Source organism: Phyllostomus hastatus, unplaced genomic scaffold (genome assembly GCF_019186645.2).
Source record: "Phyllostomus hastatus isolate PE091 unplaced genomic scaffold, TTU_PhHast_1.1 phas_scaffold_12, whole genome shotgun sequence".
NCBI lineage: Eukaryota > Metazoa > Chordata > Mammalia > Chiroptera > Phyllostomidae > Phyllostomus > Phyllostomus hastatus.
This window is the reverse complement of record NW_025334007.1, coordinates 3,554,496-3,569,357: the sequence shown is the minus strand read 5'-3', so window position 1 is coordinate 3,569,357 and position 14,862 is coordinate 3,554,496. Positions and strand designations below refer to the sequence as shown.

The following is a 14,862-nucleotide window of genomic DNA, read 5'->3' as shown; positions in this document are numbered from 1 at the left end:
TTGACTGATAAAAGCAGTGAGTGCTAAGAAACAGAAGGAGTTTCACAGGAGAATTCTACAAAGCATTTAAGGAAGAGCTAATTCCTATTCTTCACAGACTATTTCAAAAAATCCAAAATGATGGAAGACTCCTAAAGTCTTTTTATGAAGCCAACATTATCCTAATCCCAAAACCAGATAAAGACACAACAAAGAAAAAAATTCAGGCCAATATCACTGACGAACATAGATGCTAAAATCCTCAGCAAAATATTGGCAAACTGCATCCAACAATACATTAAAAAGATCATACACCATGACCAAGTGGGATTCATCCCAGGGATGCAAGGATGGTTCAACATTTGCAAATCAGTAAATGCAATACATCACATAAACAAAAGCAAAGACAAAAACCACATGAACATATCAATAGATGTGGGAAAAGCATTTGATAAGGTACATCACCCATTTGTGAAAAAAAACACTTAGCAAAGTGGGAATAGAGGGAGCATTCTTCAACATAATAAAGGCTATATATGAGAGACCTACTGCCAACATCATACTCAATGGGCAAAAACTAAAATCTTTTCCACTAAGATCAAGAACAAGACAAGGTTGTCGATTTTCAACACTTCTATTCAATATAATATTGCAAGTTTTAGCCACAGTGATCAGAGATCAGACAAAAAAAAGGAAATAAAAGGCATCCAAATCAGAAAGGAGGAAACAAAACTGTCATTGCCTGCAGATGAAATGATAGCGTACATAGAAAATCCTATAGACTCCGCCAAAAAACTGCTCGACCTAATAAATGAATTTGGCAAAATAGCAGGATACAAAGTCGATATCCAGAAATCAAAGGTATTTTTGTATACCAACAATGAAACAGCAGAAGCAGAAATCAAGAAAAAAAATCCCATTCGATATAGCAAAAAGAAAAATAAAATACCTAGAAATAAACCTAACCAAGGAGGTAAAAAACCTGTATGCAGAAAACTACACAGCACTGAAGAAAGAAATCAAGGAAGACACAAACAAATGGAAACATACACCATGTTCACAGATCAGAAGAATTAATATCATCAAAATGTCCATACTACCCAAAGCAATTTACAGATTCAATGTAATACCTACTAAAGTACCAATGGCATATTTCACAGACATAGAACAAACACTTCAAAAATTTATATGGAACCATAAATGACCCCGAATAGCTGCAACAATTTTGAGAAAGAAGAGCAAAGTAGAAAGGATCACAATACCTGATACCAAACTGTGTTACAAGGCCACTGTAATCAAAACAGCCTGGTACTGGTATAAAAACAGGCACATGGACCAGTGGAACAGAACAGAGAGACCAGAAATAAACCCAAGTCTCTATGGTCAATTAATATTTGACAAAGGGGGCAGCAACATAAAATGGAGTAACATTAGCCTCTTCAACAAATGGTGTTGGGAGATCTGGACAGCTACATGCAAGAAAATGAAACTTGATCACCAACTTACACCATACACAAAAATAAATTCAAGGTGGATAAAAGATTTAAATATATGCTGTGACACTATTAAAGTCCTAGAGGAGAACATAGGCAGGAAAATCTCAGATATTTCATGTAGCAACATATTTACTGATATGTCCCCTAGAGCAAGGGACATAAAGGAAAGAATAAACAAATGGGATCTCATCAAAATAAAAAGCTTCTGTACAGCTAAAGAAAACAGTATTAAAATAAAAAGAGAACCAACTGTATGAGAAAACATATTTGCCAATGATACCTCAGACAAGGGTTTAATCTCCAAAATATATAAAAAACTTACACGACTCCACTCTAAGGAGACAAGCAACCCTATTAAAAAAATGGACAAAGGACTTGAGCAGACATTTCTCCAAGGAGGACATACAGAGGATCCAGAGACACATGAAAAGGTGCTCAGTATTGCTAGACATCAGAGATATGCAAATTAAAACCACAATGAGATATCACTTCACACCAGTCAGAATTGCTGTCATAAACAAAGCAGCAGACAACTAGTTTTGGAGAGGTTGTGGGAAGGGAACCCTAGTGCACTGTTGGTGGGATTGCAGACTGATACAACCACTATGGAAAACAGTATGGAATTTCCTCAGAAAACTAAAAATGAATCTGCCTTTTGACCCAGCAATTACACTGCTAGGATTATATCCTAAGAACCCTAAAACACCAATCCAAAAGAACCTTTGCACCTGATGTTCATAGCAGCACAATTTACAATAGCCAAGTGTTGGAAGCAACCTAGGTGCCCATCAGTAAATGAATGGGTCAAAAAACTATGGTACATTTACACAATGGAATTCTATGCAGCAGAAAGAAAAAAGGAGCTTCTACCCTTTGCAACAGCATGGATGGAGCTGGAAAGCATTATGCTACATGAAATAAGCCAGGTGGGGAAAGACAAATACCATATGATCTCACCTTTAACAGGAACCTAAACAACAAAACAAACAAGCAAAATATAACCAAAGACACTGAAATAGAGAACAGGCTGACAGTGACCAGAAGGGAGAGGGGAGGGAATTTCAGGGGAAAAGGGGAAGGGTTTACAGGAACAAGTATAAAGGGCACATGGACAAAAACTAAAGGGTGAATGGAAATGGGAGGAAGGTGAGGAGGACTGGCGGGGGGGTGGGCTGGGATGGGAGTACAAGATAGAAGACTGCACTCAAACAACAATTAAAATTTAAAAAAATTAAAAAAAGAAACAGAAGGGGCAAAAATGTGACATTCTAATGTTATAATGTTTCACACAAGCAGTAATAAAGGTCTGAATTGGGTGTTCAAATGCAGGGGAAGAGACAGATGCAAGATATTAAGACAGTGGAGTGCTAGAGCTGCTCACACCTCTTCTGGGAGAGCCAACAGTTCATGTCTTCCCACGTGCCCCAAACCCTAGGCTCTGGTGACTTCTCATCAGTAGCTTGAAATAGATCATGGTGGTAATATTTACACCATAGTATTCTGCAAACACTATAAAGCTAGGCTTTTTATCTTCTGTTTCCAAACTTCTTGTTTTTTCTATTATAATTTATATTCAATATTATTCTGTGTTAGTTTCAGATGTATGGCACAGTGGTCAGACAATCACGTAATTTACAAAGTGACCCCCCCCCATGTTTCAAGTGCCCACCTGGCACCATTCATAATTATTACAATATTTTTTAAAGATTTTATTTATTTATTTTTAGAGAGGGAAGGGAGGGAGATAGATAGAGAGAGAGAAACATCAATGTGCGGTTGCTGTGGACCATGGTCTGCAACCCAGGCATGTACCCTGACTGGGAATCGAACCTGCGACACTTTGGATTGCAGCCCGCGCTCAATCCACTGAGCTACGCCAGCCAGGGCTTATTACAATATTATTGACTATATTCCCTATGCTGCAATTTACATCTCTGTGACTGTTCTGTAACCACCAATCTGTACCTCTTAATCCCTTCACCTTTTTCACCCAGTCCCCCAAACCCCTCCTTCTGTCAACTATCAGTCTGTTCCCTGCATCAAAAAGAAAGAGTTTATTTATTTTTTAAAGGATTATATTTCTTTTTAGAGAGAGAGAAAAGGAAGGAGAAAGAGAGGGAGAGAAACATCACCGTGTGGCTGCCTCTCACACTCCCTACTGGGGACCTAGCCCACAACCCAGGCATGTGCCCTGACTGGGAATTGAACCAGTGACCCTTTGGTTTACAGGCCTGTACTCAATCCACTGAACCACACCAGCCAGGGCTATGAGTTTATTTGTATTTTGTTTGTTTATTTATTTTGTTCTTTCGATTCTACATATAAGTGAAATCATGTGGTATTTTTGTTTGTCCAACTTATTTCACTCAGCATAATACCTTCTATGTCCATCCATGCTATCATAAAAGGTAGGATTTTTCTTTTTTATGGGTGAGTAATATTTCATTGTATATATGTACCACTGTAACAGGGTGCAGCCAAGAGGGGGGGGCCCAAATAGAGATTTGGAATGGGTTCCAGAACTCAAGGTGTCCAGGAAATAATTAGGATGTCCTCACCCCAGCCCCTGCCACAGTTGTGGGTTGGGGGAAGGGACACAAGGAGCAGGGCCATTGAGAGCTGTTTTGCATAGCAACAGCCTTGCAGTTAACCTCTGGTGTGGTCATTTAACATATCTATAACTTTAACTGGTTTCATAGATATGTTAAATAGCTGTTGCCTTGCTCTGAGCCAGGGGAATGGAAGTAACTTCCCCACCAAGATGTAACTGGGGGGCAGGTCCCCCGAGTTACAGCACCTGCGTGGGAGCTTGGAGAAGATTGGCTCCATGGCATGGGACCACGCCTGCCCAGATTCACGATGGCAGCCCAGTAAAGCTGGAAGGATATGAGAGGGCTAGCAAGTGTAGCCAATGGAGGGAGGAGTCAGAATTGAGGCTGCAGAGGAAGATTGACTCGGGGTTTTAAACCCAGATGCGGCAGCCATTGAGGAGAGAACCACTTGGTCTTTAGCAGAATGGGGACTCCCGCAGCCCTGCAAGAGAGAATCACCATGCAGCTTTAGCAGAGAACTGCCACTCGGCTTTGGCAGAGTGGTGACGCCCCTCCTTGCAGCCATTGAGGAGGGGAGAACCACATGGCTTTGCCAGAGTGGGGACCCCCGCAGCTTTAGAAGAGGTAACCACCACCCAGCTTTAGCAGAGATCCCAGTGACACAGCTGATGGTGCCGGGAACCGAGGGAGGCCTACCAGCTGAGCACGGATTACTGGGAAGAACCCGGGGCTGCCTGAGCCGCGGACTTCTATTTCTTTTCCTGAGATATGGTACCCCAGACTGGGCAAAATGGGGAAGGAAGGGCTGTGTGTGTGTTTGTGGGTGTTTTAAGGGACTTTGGGATTTTGATGAAGACATTAGGTCACTGCTTTAAGTCTGTATAGCATTAAATAAACATTACCTTTCCTTTTCACGAATCTCTAGCATTGAGAGACATCTTTCCTCTGGCAGCAGACATAACAAACCTGGGGGGTTCCTTTCGGTAATAGTATATCATCCCAGCCCCCCTCCCCAACTTGTTGTTTCGGTAACACCACTTTTTTATCCAGTTATCTATTGATGGGCACTTAGGTTGCTTCCATATCTTGGCTACTGTAAATAATACTGCAATGAACATAAGGGTACACATGTTCTTTTGAATTAGTGTTTTGAGTTTTATCGGATATATTCCCAGAAGTGAAATTGCTAGGTCATAAAGAAATTCTATTTTTAGATTTTTTTAAGGAACCTCCACAATGTTTTCCATAATGTTTACACCAATCTGCATTTGGGCTTTTTTTTCCCCCAAGGAGCCAGTCATTAAATATTGACTGGGATACCATTACACTGAGGATAAAGAAGGACTCTCTATACCTCCTTCATTTTTGAAATCAATATTCAGCAATTTAATCTTTATTGCACATATGTTATCCATGTTTTGAATGCAACTCTTCCTGATGTGGAGCTCTAAGTATGAATAATTTAATTTGCCTGTAAGGAAATAGTAAGAATGAATGAAAGGGTGAGTTTGTATATTCATGTATTTGATTTAAAAAAAACTTTAAGTTTAATTTTTAAGATATTTATTGCATCACATAAAATAATCAAATAACAATTTAATAAGTGTGATTTAGTTTTAAGAGATTAATTAGGTAATAATGCAGAAAAAAGAGATTAACAATGAAGAGCAAGTTCCCAACTCAATCTTCATCCACTGCCCTTTCCCCCCACTCTACCAGACAACTTCCATCCTTAATATGGGTATTCTCACCTCATGAAGGAGGAAAAAATTGTCATTTAATTCTGTGAGCAAAGGACAGCCATGACACTGCACCTTAAAATGAACACTGGTATATGACAATGGAAAACAACTCCCCTGCAGTAGAAAATAACATATGCATGTCCACTAGGGCACAATTGTTTTACAGCTTCCTAATGTTCTTATTCAAATGTTAACGAAATGCTTTTCAGCATGCTCTAATAGAATCTGCTCAATGAAAGCAGCATCCAGGCTCTGTTATGTTCCCTGTATTGTGTGGCCCCTGCTGCCATGTGTCCATCAAAGGGAACCCTGCGGGGTGGGGTGGGGAGGGGGGGTGGAGTCTCCAGGCAACAAGTTTGGCCAGTGTTAAGTGTCATAATGGCAACCTTTCCCTTTCTGAAATGAAGAATATTTGTACTTAAAAGTCTTTAAGAAGAACAAGTATTGAGAGCAATTTCTGTAAAAACTTGAAATTAAATGTGTGGTTTTTCTCTATTGTGCTGTATCTGGTGTCTGCAGAATGAATCTTGTTGATGCCAGTTTCAAGGTTGCTGTTCTTTGTGCTTTTAAACCAAGGTCAAGCGAGAGGCAGCTCAGAGGCCTTGAGATTGTCATTGACAAGGAAAATAGAAGCTTTATAGCCAGAGCACTAATTAATCTCTTCTAGAAAAATAGAAATAGGAAAAATATATAAATACACATAAAATTTTGAATGTCAACAGAAAATTGGTTTTGTGATGTTCTGCATGTAATTACATATGTATAAATATACTTTAAGGCACATTAAAATATACGCTCTGTAACTAGATAGGTTTAGGGAAAAATATAAAGTAGTCTATATTACAATAACTTTCCAAATTACTGTAGTTAAGGCTGCCCTTCAAGAAGTCTGAAATGTAAATTAACTGTCTCAGTTAAAATCAATTTGAACCTTTATTGCCAATGTGCTTTACTGGATTCCAATATGTCAAAACTAACTTAAGACAAAGAATACTGTTGATAGCATATTTATCTTCACTTACAAAACGTAACAATTAACACTAGAACAATTCACATATGAAGCATTTCTCAAAATAAGTATTTGAAGTGAAAACTTGCACATGAAAATCTGTTTCATGGCCCTGGCTGGTGTGACCCAGTGGATTGAGCACTGGCCTGCGAACCAAAGGGTCGCTGGTTCGATTCCTAGTCAGGATACATGCCTGGGTTGTGGGCCAGTTCCCCAGTAGGGGGCACATGAGAGGCAACCACACATTGATATTTCTCTCCCTCTCTATCTCCCTAAAAATAAATAAGTAAAACCTTAAAAGAAAAATCAATTTGTTTCAAATCATAGTTTACTAATTCTGAGCAGTTGTCAGCAAACCTTTAATGACTACCTATTATATGTCAAGTATTGTGAAATGACTCTACTACAGAAAAAAGTATATTTCAGATATTCTTCTGAAATATCTAACATAGTGTGGAGCTTCTTCATAGTAGATTTGTAATTAACACTTTTTGTTAATTGCTAGTTTGAAAATTTGATTATTTTGTTCCTTAAAGATATTTACCTTAAATGTAAATTTAGAAATTGTTTTTAGGAAGAAATTATATTTTATTTTAATACAAATAAGTAGCATTGTACTTCTATAAGAAAGCAGACTCTTCTAATTTTTTTAGATTCTTCCAAAAGACAATGTGAGTAGAGTAATAGTTCACTCTTCCATAATGTTAAGATATGAAATATTATATAAAATCCATTCCTTCATTATACAAACAATTAAATATGTAAACATTGGAAACAGACTGTGAACCAGGAATTGTATCAGGTTCTAAAGATATAGAAATGTCCAAAACATCCATCATTTGTGCTGCAGAAAGATTTACAAAGGCTACTCAACCCAGAAAGGGGGTTCAGGCAGGGTTCCACACAGAAGGTAGCCTCTAAACAGAAAAGCAAAAGAGGGAAAAGGTTTAGCCAGGCTGAAGAGAATAGTGGTATTTCCACTAGCAGAAGGAGCAAATATTCAGGAGAGAGAAAAGATCTTTTTTTCTTAACTTTTTCTTTTAATATTTTATTTATTTATCTTTAAAGAGGGAAGGGATGGAGAAAGAGAGAGAGAGAAACATCAATGTGCGGTTGCTGGGGGTGAAAAGATCTTTTTTAAAAATATATTTTATTGATTATGCTATTACAGTTGTCCCATTTCCCCCTTTCACTCCCCTCCCCTCCCCCCTGCACACCCTCTCCCACCCACATTCCCCCCTTTAGTTCATGTCCATGTGTCATACTCATGAGTTCTTTAGCTTCTACATTTCCCATACTATTCTTGCCCTCCCCCTATCTATTTTCTACCTACCATCTATGCTACTTATTCTCTGTACCTTTTCCCCTCTCTCCTCCTCCCACTCCCCTGTTTCTAACCCTCCATGTGATCTCCATTTCTGTGGTTCTGTTCCTGTTCTAGTTGTTTGCTTAGTTTGTCAGACCTTGAAGAGATTAAAATTCATTTAGTGTTGCCTAGAGTTTAACATTTGAATTAAAAATTGGTGAAGGATGAGGTTCTGAAAGGTAAGCCCAAGCAAAATCAATGTGGTTTGCTGTGGGCCCTGATAAGGGCTAGGGATTTGCCCTGAGGGGGGCAACCCCATACCATTAAAGGGTTTCAGTAAGGGGTTGCGATAAGATTCAAGTCTTTTTTTTAAAATAACTCTTATATTTAAATAATTTCATTGTTACTTTTTTAAGATTTTATTCATTTCTTTTTAGAGAGGGAAGGGAGGGAGAAAGAGAGAGAGACAGACAGAGAGAGAGAGAGAGAGAGAGAGAGAGAAACATCAATGTGCGGTTGCTGGGGGCCGTGGCCTGCAACCCAGGCATGTGCCCTAACTGGGAATCGAACCCGCGATGCTTTGGTTCTCAGCCCACGCTCAATCCACTGAGCCATGCCAGCCAGGGCAGATTCGAGTCTTAAAATGATCATTCAGCTGATGGAATTGAGAATATAATAAAGGACAGCAAGACTGGCACAAGTGAGATCAGACCCTCATGGTATCAAAGTGTGAGGACATTATGTCCTGAGCTAAAATGGTGACAGTGGGGACAGAAAAATGTGGTCTGATTGGAGTGGTGATTAATCAGTGGGATCAACAAGACTGGTGATTGACTGTACAAGGAAAGTGAGGGTGAGATGGGCCTATGTCAAATTTTCTCAACCTTGGCACTATTTCGGACCACATTGTTCTGTTGTTGGGGACTGTGCTATGCATCGTAGTATGTTTAGTAGCATCCCTAGTCTGTACCCATTAAATAACAGAAGCCCTTTCCTCCTAGCCATGATAACCAAAAATGTCTCCAAATATTATGAATGTCCCCTGAAGGAGCAAAACCACCCTTTGTTGATAACTATTTGTCTGTTCGAATGACAGTGTTTTCCAACTTTGGTTTGTCATTAGAACCACCTGGGAAGCTTTTAAAATATACTGATACCCTGCCCTCATCTGCTCCCCATTAGATCAGACTCTCACAGGGAAAGAACTAATCAAGGCTATTTTCTAAAATAAATTCTAATGTGCAGCTAAGCTCAAGAGCTGCTCATATAGGTAGCATTTGAATTTAAAAATCCATATACAGGGTGGGGCAAAAGTAGATTTATAGTTGTGAGTATGCAAAGCACAGAGTTTATTTTTATATTATTGTTTATTAATTATTGTATTATTTTCCATATGAACACCACACCTTCTGTTAAATTTTAAACACCACACTTTCTGTTAAATTTTAAACACCACACCTTCTGTTAAATCTTAAACATGTTGAAGTAAACTTTTTAAATGTCCTACTCTACATAGTGAACACAATGTGTATGTTCCCTTGTGAATCATATCTGTTAGGTCGGAGTCACTCAAGAAACCAGATGGATGCAGTGAGCCAAGAAGCAGGGTTTATTAGCGGGGAGTAAGAGGGAAAGTGGAGCCAACCAAGGGAGGTTGGGAAGCCAAGCAAGGGAGGTTAAGACTCACTCGGTTGTTCTTAGGGCAGGGTTTTTAAGCACAAAAATCAGCGAAAGATAATTGGTCGGGGTGTCAGAGTCTGATTGGCTAGAGATTGTTGTGGGGTGCCATTTTTGCTGACCATGGTTCTTTTTTTTTATTTATTTTTAGAGAGGGAAGGGAGGGAGATAGAGAGAGAGAGAGAGAAACATCAATGTGCGGTTGCTGGGGGTCATGGCCTGCAACCCAGGCATGTACCCTGACTGGGAATCGAACCTGCGACACTTTGGTTCGCAGCCCGCACTCAATCCACTGAGCTACACCAGCCAGGGCTGACCATGGTTCTTAATACATCTTGTCAGGCTCAAGTTAAAGCTGCATCCTGTTATGCCAGATAGGCCAACCCCAGACCCCAGTCTTAGCCGGGCATCTCTCTGTCCTGGATAGGGTCGGCAGGCAGTGTCCCAGGCAGGCATTTTCCCAGGCTACAGTTTCCCACGGTACAGTTTTCCCGCCTGGTGATTTTCCATTCCTCCTAGGCCTGCCTAGGTCTGTCAATATCCATAATTAGGAACATTTGAAAATATTCATATGCAATTTAAGAAACTGCTATTAGGCATTATTGCAATGGGTGGCATGCCTAACTCATCCACCAGATGGCCCAAGACTCTGATTCACTGCTGATTTTGTCTTTGTTTTGGATACCTCTAGCAAGTCCAAGAAATAATGACATTCAAAGGTCCTTTCTTATCAACTTTTCTATATCTATTTCTCCCTTTTCTTATGCTCACTCAGCAACCTTTATTCACTACATTTTCACTCTCATTTGGAGTTTTAATCAACTGTAAACAGAAAACCTCTAAACCAGATTGTTATAACTGAGTTACATAACAACCACAATGCCTTAAATCATAGGTGGCAAACACAAGGCCCGTGACAAAATCCGGCCCTCCACATTGTTTTATCTGGCTGAGCACCTTGCTTCTATCCGTTGGCAATGCCAAGCTCTTGCTTGGCTATTAAGGAGTAGTTACATACATACAGTCCTAAAGTTACATTCAGCCCTTTGAAGGCAGCCGCGAGGCTGATGTGGCCCCAGGTGAAAATGAGTTTGACATCCCTGCCTTACAGGAAAAGTTAAGAATGTCTTCAACAAGTAATATAATAATATTTAGTAATGGGAAGCTTCCCAATTCATTCCAAATTCCTCATTAGCATAAGGCAGGTTTCAAATTCAGACAAGATAGCACACACATGCACATGCACAGAAAGGGGGGAACTCATCTATTAATATAGATGCAAAATATATAAATAAAACATTATCAAATAAATGTGTGAAAATAATACATTTAAGCTCCGCAAAGTTTATGCCAAGAGCAAAATTATTCAACACTGGGAAGTATGAGAATGAAATATAATATATTGAAAGAAAAAAGGGATGAAAAGCACATAATCATCTTTTTTAAGATTTTATTTATTTATTTTTAGAGAGAGAGGAAGAGAGGGAGAAAGAGAGGAAGAGAAACATCAGTGTGTGGTTGTCTCTCATGTACCCCATGCTGAGGACCTGGCCTAGAACCCAGGCATGTGCCCTGACTGGGAATCGAACCAACAACCCTTTGGTTAGCAGGCTGGCGCTCAATCCACTGTGCCACACCAGCCAGGGCTCATCTTTAACAGATCGAATTCAACAACCATTCTTGTTTTTAGAAAAGATTAAAATTAGGCATCAGAAGTCCCAGACTTTCCTAAACCCATGAGACAATGAGTATAGAAACCACCAAAAAAAAGTTGGTAGAATTTGCCAAATGAAAGTGGAAAATTTTTATATCACAAAAGAGTATAAGTAGAGTTAGAAGATATGCAAAAGACTAAGGGGAAAGATTTTCAAATAATTTTTAAATAACAAAGAATTACCCACAATATTTTAAAAATCCTAAAAACTAAGAAAATTACAAACATGTAAGAAAAAAATCGCAAAGGACATGAGCAGACGGCTTATAAAAGAAGTCTAAATGGCCAATAAGTACACAGAAAAAACTATAACCTCACTAATAATTTTGACTATTGTTATATCACTTTTCCAAAAATGTTGTAAATACTAATAACTTAAGAATTTGCAAGTATATAGAGGAAAAGGAACACTTTCTTATATGTTGATGGTGGTGGTGTTACAGCCTTTTAATAGGGCATTTTGGTAGAAGTTACCAAGATTTTAAATAAGTTGGATCCAGTCAAGTCCATTCCTAATAATATTTCCTATAGAATAATCATATCTGTGCCCAAAGAAATATGGATATTTTGTGAACTGCTTTTAAAAGTGAAAATTTGGAATCTACCTATTAGGAGCACTAAGAAAGATTAAATAAGTATTGGTGCAAATAGTGGAAAACTATGTAATTAGGTAGCAGGATGGAAATAGCTCCAAGATATACAATGTACAAAGTAAAAAAATAGATTACATTTTGTACTTAGTTTCTTACCCTTCTTTGTCCTGCTTCCCTCAGTATCTTATCAGTTTCTCCAGAAACAGTGCCTTAATAAATCACTGGCATATGAATCTTCATTTCAAGGTCTGTTTCTAGGCCAGTAAACCAAAGATAGACTTCTACAGGAACATGGTGGAATGGAAGGGAAATCTCCACACTGACCCTTGGGAGCTACTGAACAGAACCAGCACTAGATGTTCCTGTTAAATGAAACACTCCCTTGTGTCCATAGGAAAATGACCAAATGTGTGGGAAAGATTACAAAGCAAATTATTAAAAAGTGGTTATCCCTGGGAGTTGGAGTTGAAGGAAGGTGAACAGGGATTTTTACCTTTTATTTTGCATACTTCTGTATCATCTGAATTGTTTTTACAATGAGCATGAGTTCAAATATTAAAACTGTAGTTAAAAGGAAGGGTCTTTGTTTGATTACCAGTCAGGGCACATGCCTGGGTTGCAGGCCAGTTCCCCAGTAGGGGATGCATGAGAGGCAACCACACATTGATGTTTCTCTCCCTCTCTTTCTCCCTCCCTTCCCCTCTCTCTAAAAATAAATAAATAAAATATTTAAAAATAAATAAAAGAGGAGGAGTCTTTGTCACTGCGATTTTATGTGCATAATAGTCTTCAAACTGGAAACTCAGGCTGGTTATACTGGAAATATATAAAAGCCTTTCCAAGGGATATGTGAGCACCAGGAACTTCAGGAAAATCAATACTACTTGATCTCACCTACATGTGGAATCTAACGAACAAAATAAACTAGCAAACAAGATAGAAACAGAAGCATAGATACATGGGACAGACTGGCAGCTGTCAGGTTCGAGGACACTGGATGAAAGATGGTGAAGGGATCAGCCAAAGAACATATGCATGACCCATGGACACAGACAACTGATGTGGTGATTGCCTGGGTGGAGAGGGACTTAGTGGAGGGGACAAAGGGAGAAAAAATGAGGACAACTGTAATAACATAAACAACAAAATTCTAAAAAGAAAGAAAATCAAATGCTAGATACTAACTTCGTATGTACTCTTACCTTAAACTAATTATACTGACCCCCTTTTAGCCTGACTTTGCAAAATTACATTTCTGTCACTTTAATTCTTCCCCATCCTAAATATACACTTATTTCCCTCAGAGCATTAAAATATCTGGGGTGCCAAAAAAAGAATAATTAGAAATAATTTGAACTATTGCTTTTGGGAAATTAAATGAGTCTAATGACTAGAAAACAAATTCTTCAGCAAGACAGATTGTTGGTTTCCACTTTTTTGCTTTCAACAAACAGGAGTACCTAATTGAATTTTCAGCCAATAGATCAATAAAATTTAGTTTTGATGATGTATGACTACCTTATATTTGGCATATATTTCAAAAGGATTTAAAAGAATTGAGTATTATACATTTAAAAGAACTCCTTCTATTGCCTTCTATTGCCATTCATCTACTTATTTATGTGAAAGTTTATTGGTACTTATATCTAAAAGAGCAAACAATGGGAATAAACTTTATGTTGAATTCTCTTTGTGGGGTGAATTAACATTCATACAGAAATATAAATGAATTAGAAAAAATCCCTAGCCATTTTATCAAGAGATGAAATTTTAATATTTAGTTTTAATGTTTAATAATTATTTATCAAAATATATGCTAGATTTCTAGTATTTTTGGTTAATTGTGTTCTAAGTGTGACAGATAATCAAAAAAATAAGAATTAAAAAAATTAACAATGATCATGTCAATTTTTAAAACTTAATTTTGGCTCTACCCAAAAGCATCCAGAGGTGACCTCTGAAGATGATTTGCTATTCACTTGACCCAGAAAATCCCACAAAATCATGCAAATCAAGAGGTTAAAATCTTCTTGTTCACTTTAAGAACACTCGGGAGACTGTCCGGGCCATCAAGGGTATGCATATTTGAAAAGCCACCAAGTATCTGAAAGATGTCACTTTAAAGAAGCAATGTGTCCCATTTCATCCATACAATGGTAGAGTTGATAGGTGTTCCCAGGCCAAACAATGGAGCTGGACACAAGGTTGGTGGCCTAAAAAAGAGTGTTGAGTTTTTGCTTCATGTGCTTAAAAATGCAAAGAATAATGCTGAGCTTAAGTATTTAGATGTAGATTCTCCCATCATTGAGCACATCCAGGTGAACAAGACTCTCAAGATGCAGCACAGAATTTACAGAGCTCATGGGAGGATTAACCCACACAGGAGCTCTCCCCACCACACTGAGATGACCCTGCTCTAAAAAGAGCAGATTGTTCCTAAACCAAAAAAGGAAGTTGCACAGAAGAAAAAGATATCCCAGAAGAAGCTGAAGAAACAAAAGCTCATGGCCCAGGAGTAAATTCAACATAAATACTAATAAAAGCAAAAAAATAATAAATAAAATAAAAATTAATATGTATATTGACCCATATGCATATTTCTGTAGTAGAGATATATAGTATAAAATTGTGTGATAGAAGAATAAAAATTCAATTTCAAGAAAAAAGGGAGGAGCAGGGCTGGGTGGAGGTGGGCAAAGGAAAGTGAAATGGGACATTTATAATAGTATCAGTAAGAAAAATAAAGAAATTTTTAAAAAGAAAAAAAAGAATTTTTTAAAAAGAAAAAGAAAAA

At 38.2% G+C, this 14,862-nt stretch overlaps 1 pseudogene; it reads left to right on the top strand.

Annotated features, from left to right (window-relative positions):
* Positions 1–14,031: 14,031 nt before the first annotated feature.
* On the top strand, positions 14,032–14,587 carry LOC123830085 (annotated as a pseudogene).
* Positions 14,588–14,862: the final 275 nt, after the last annotated feature.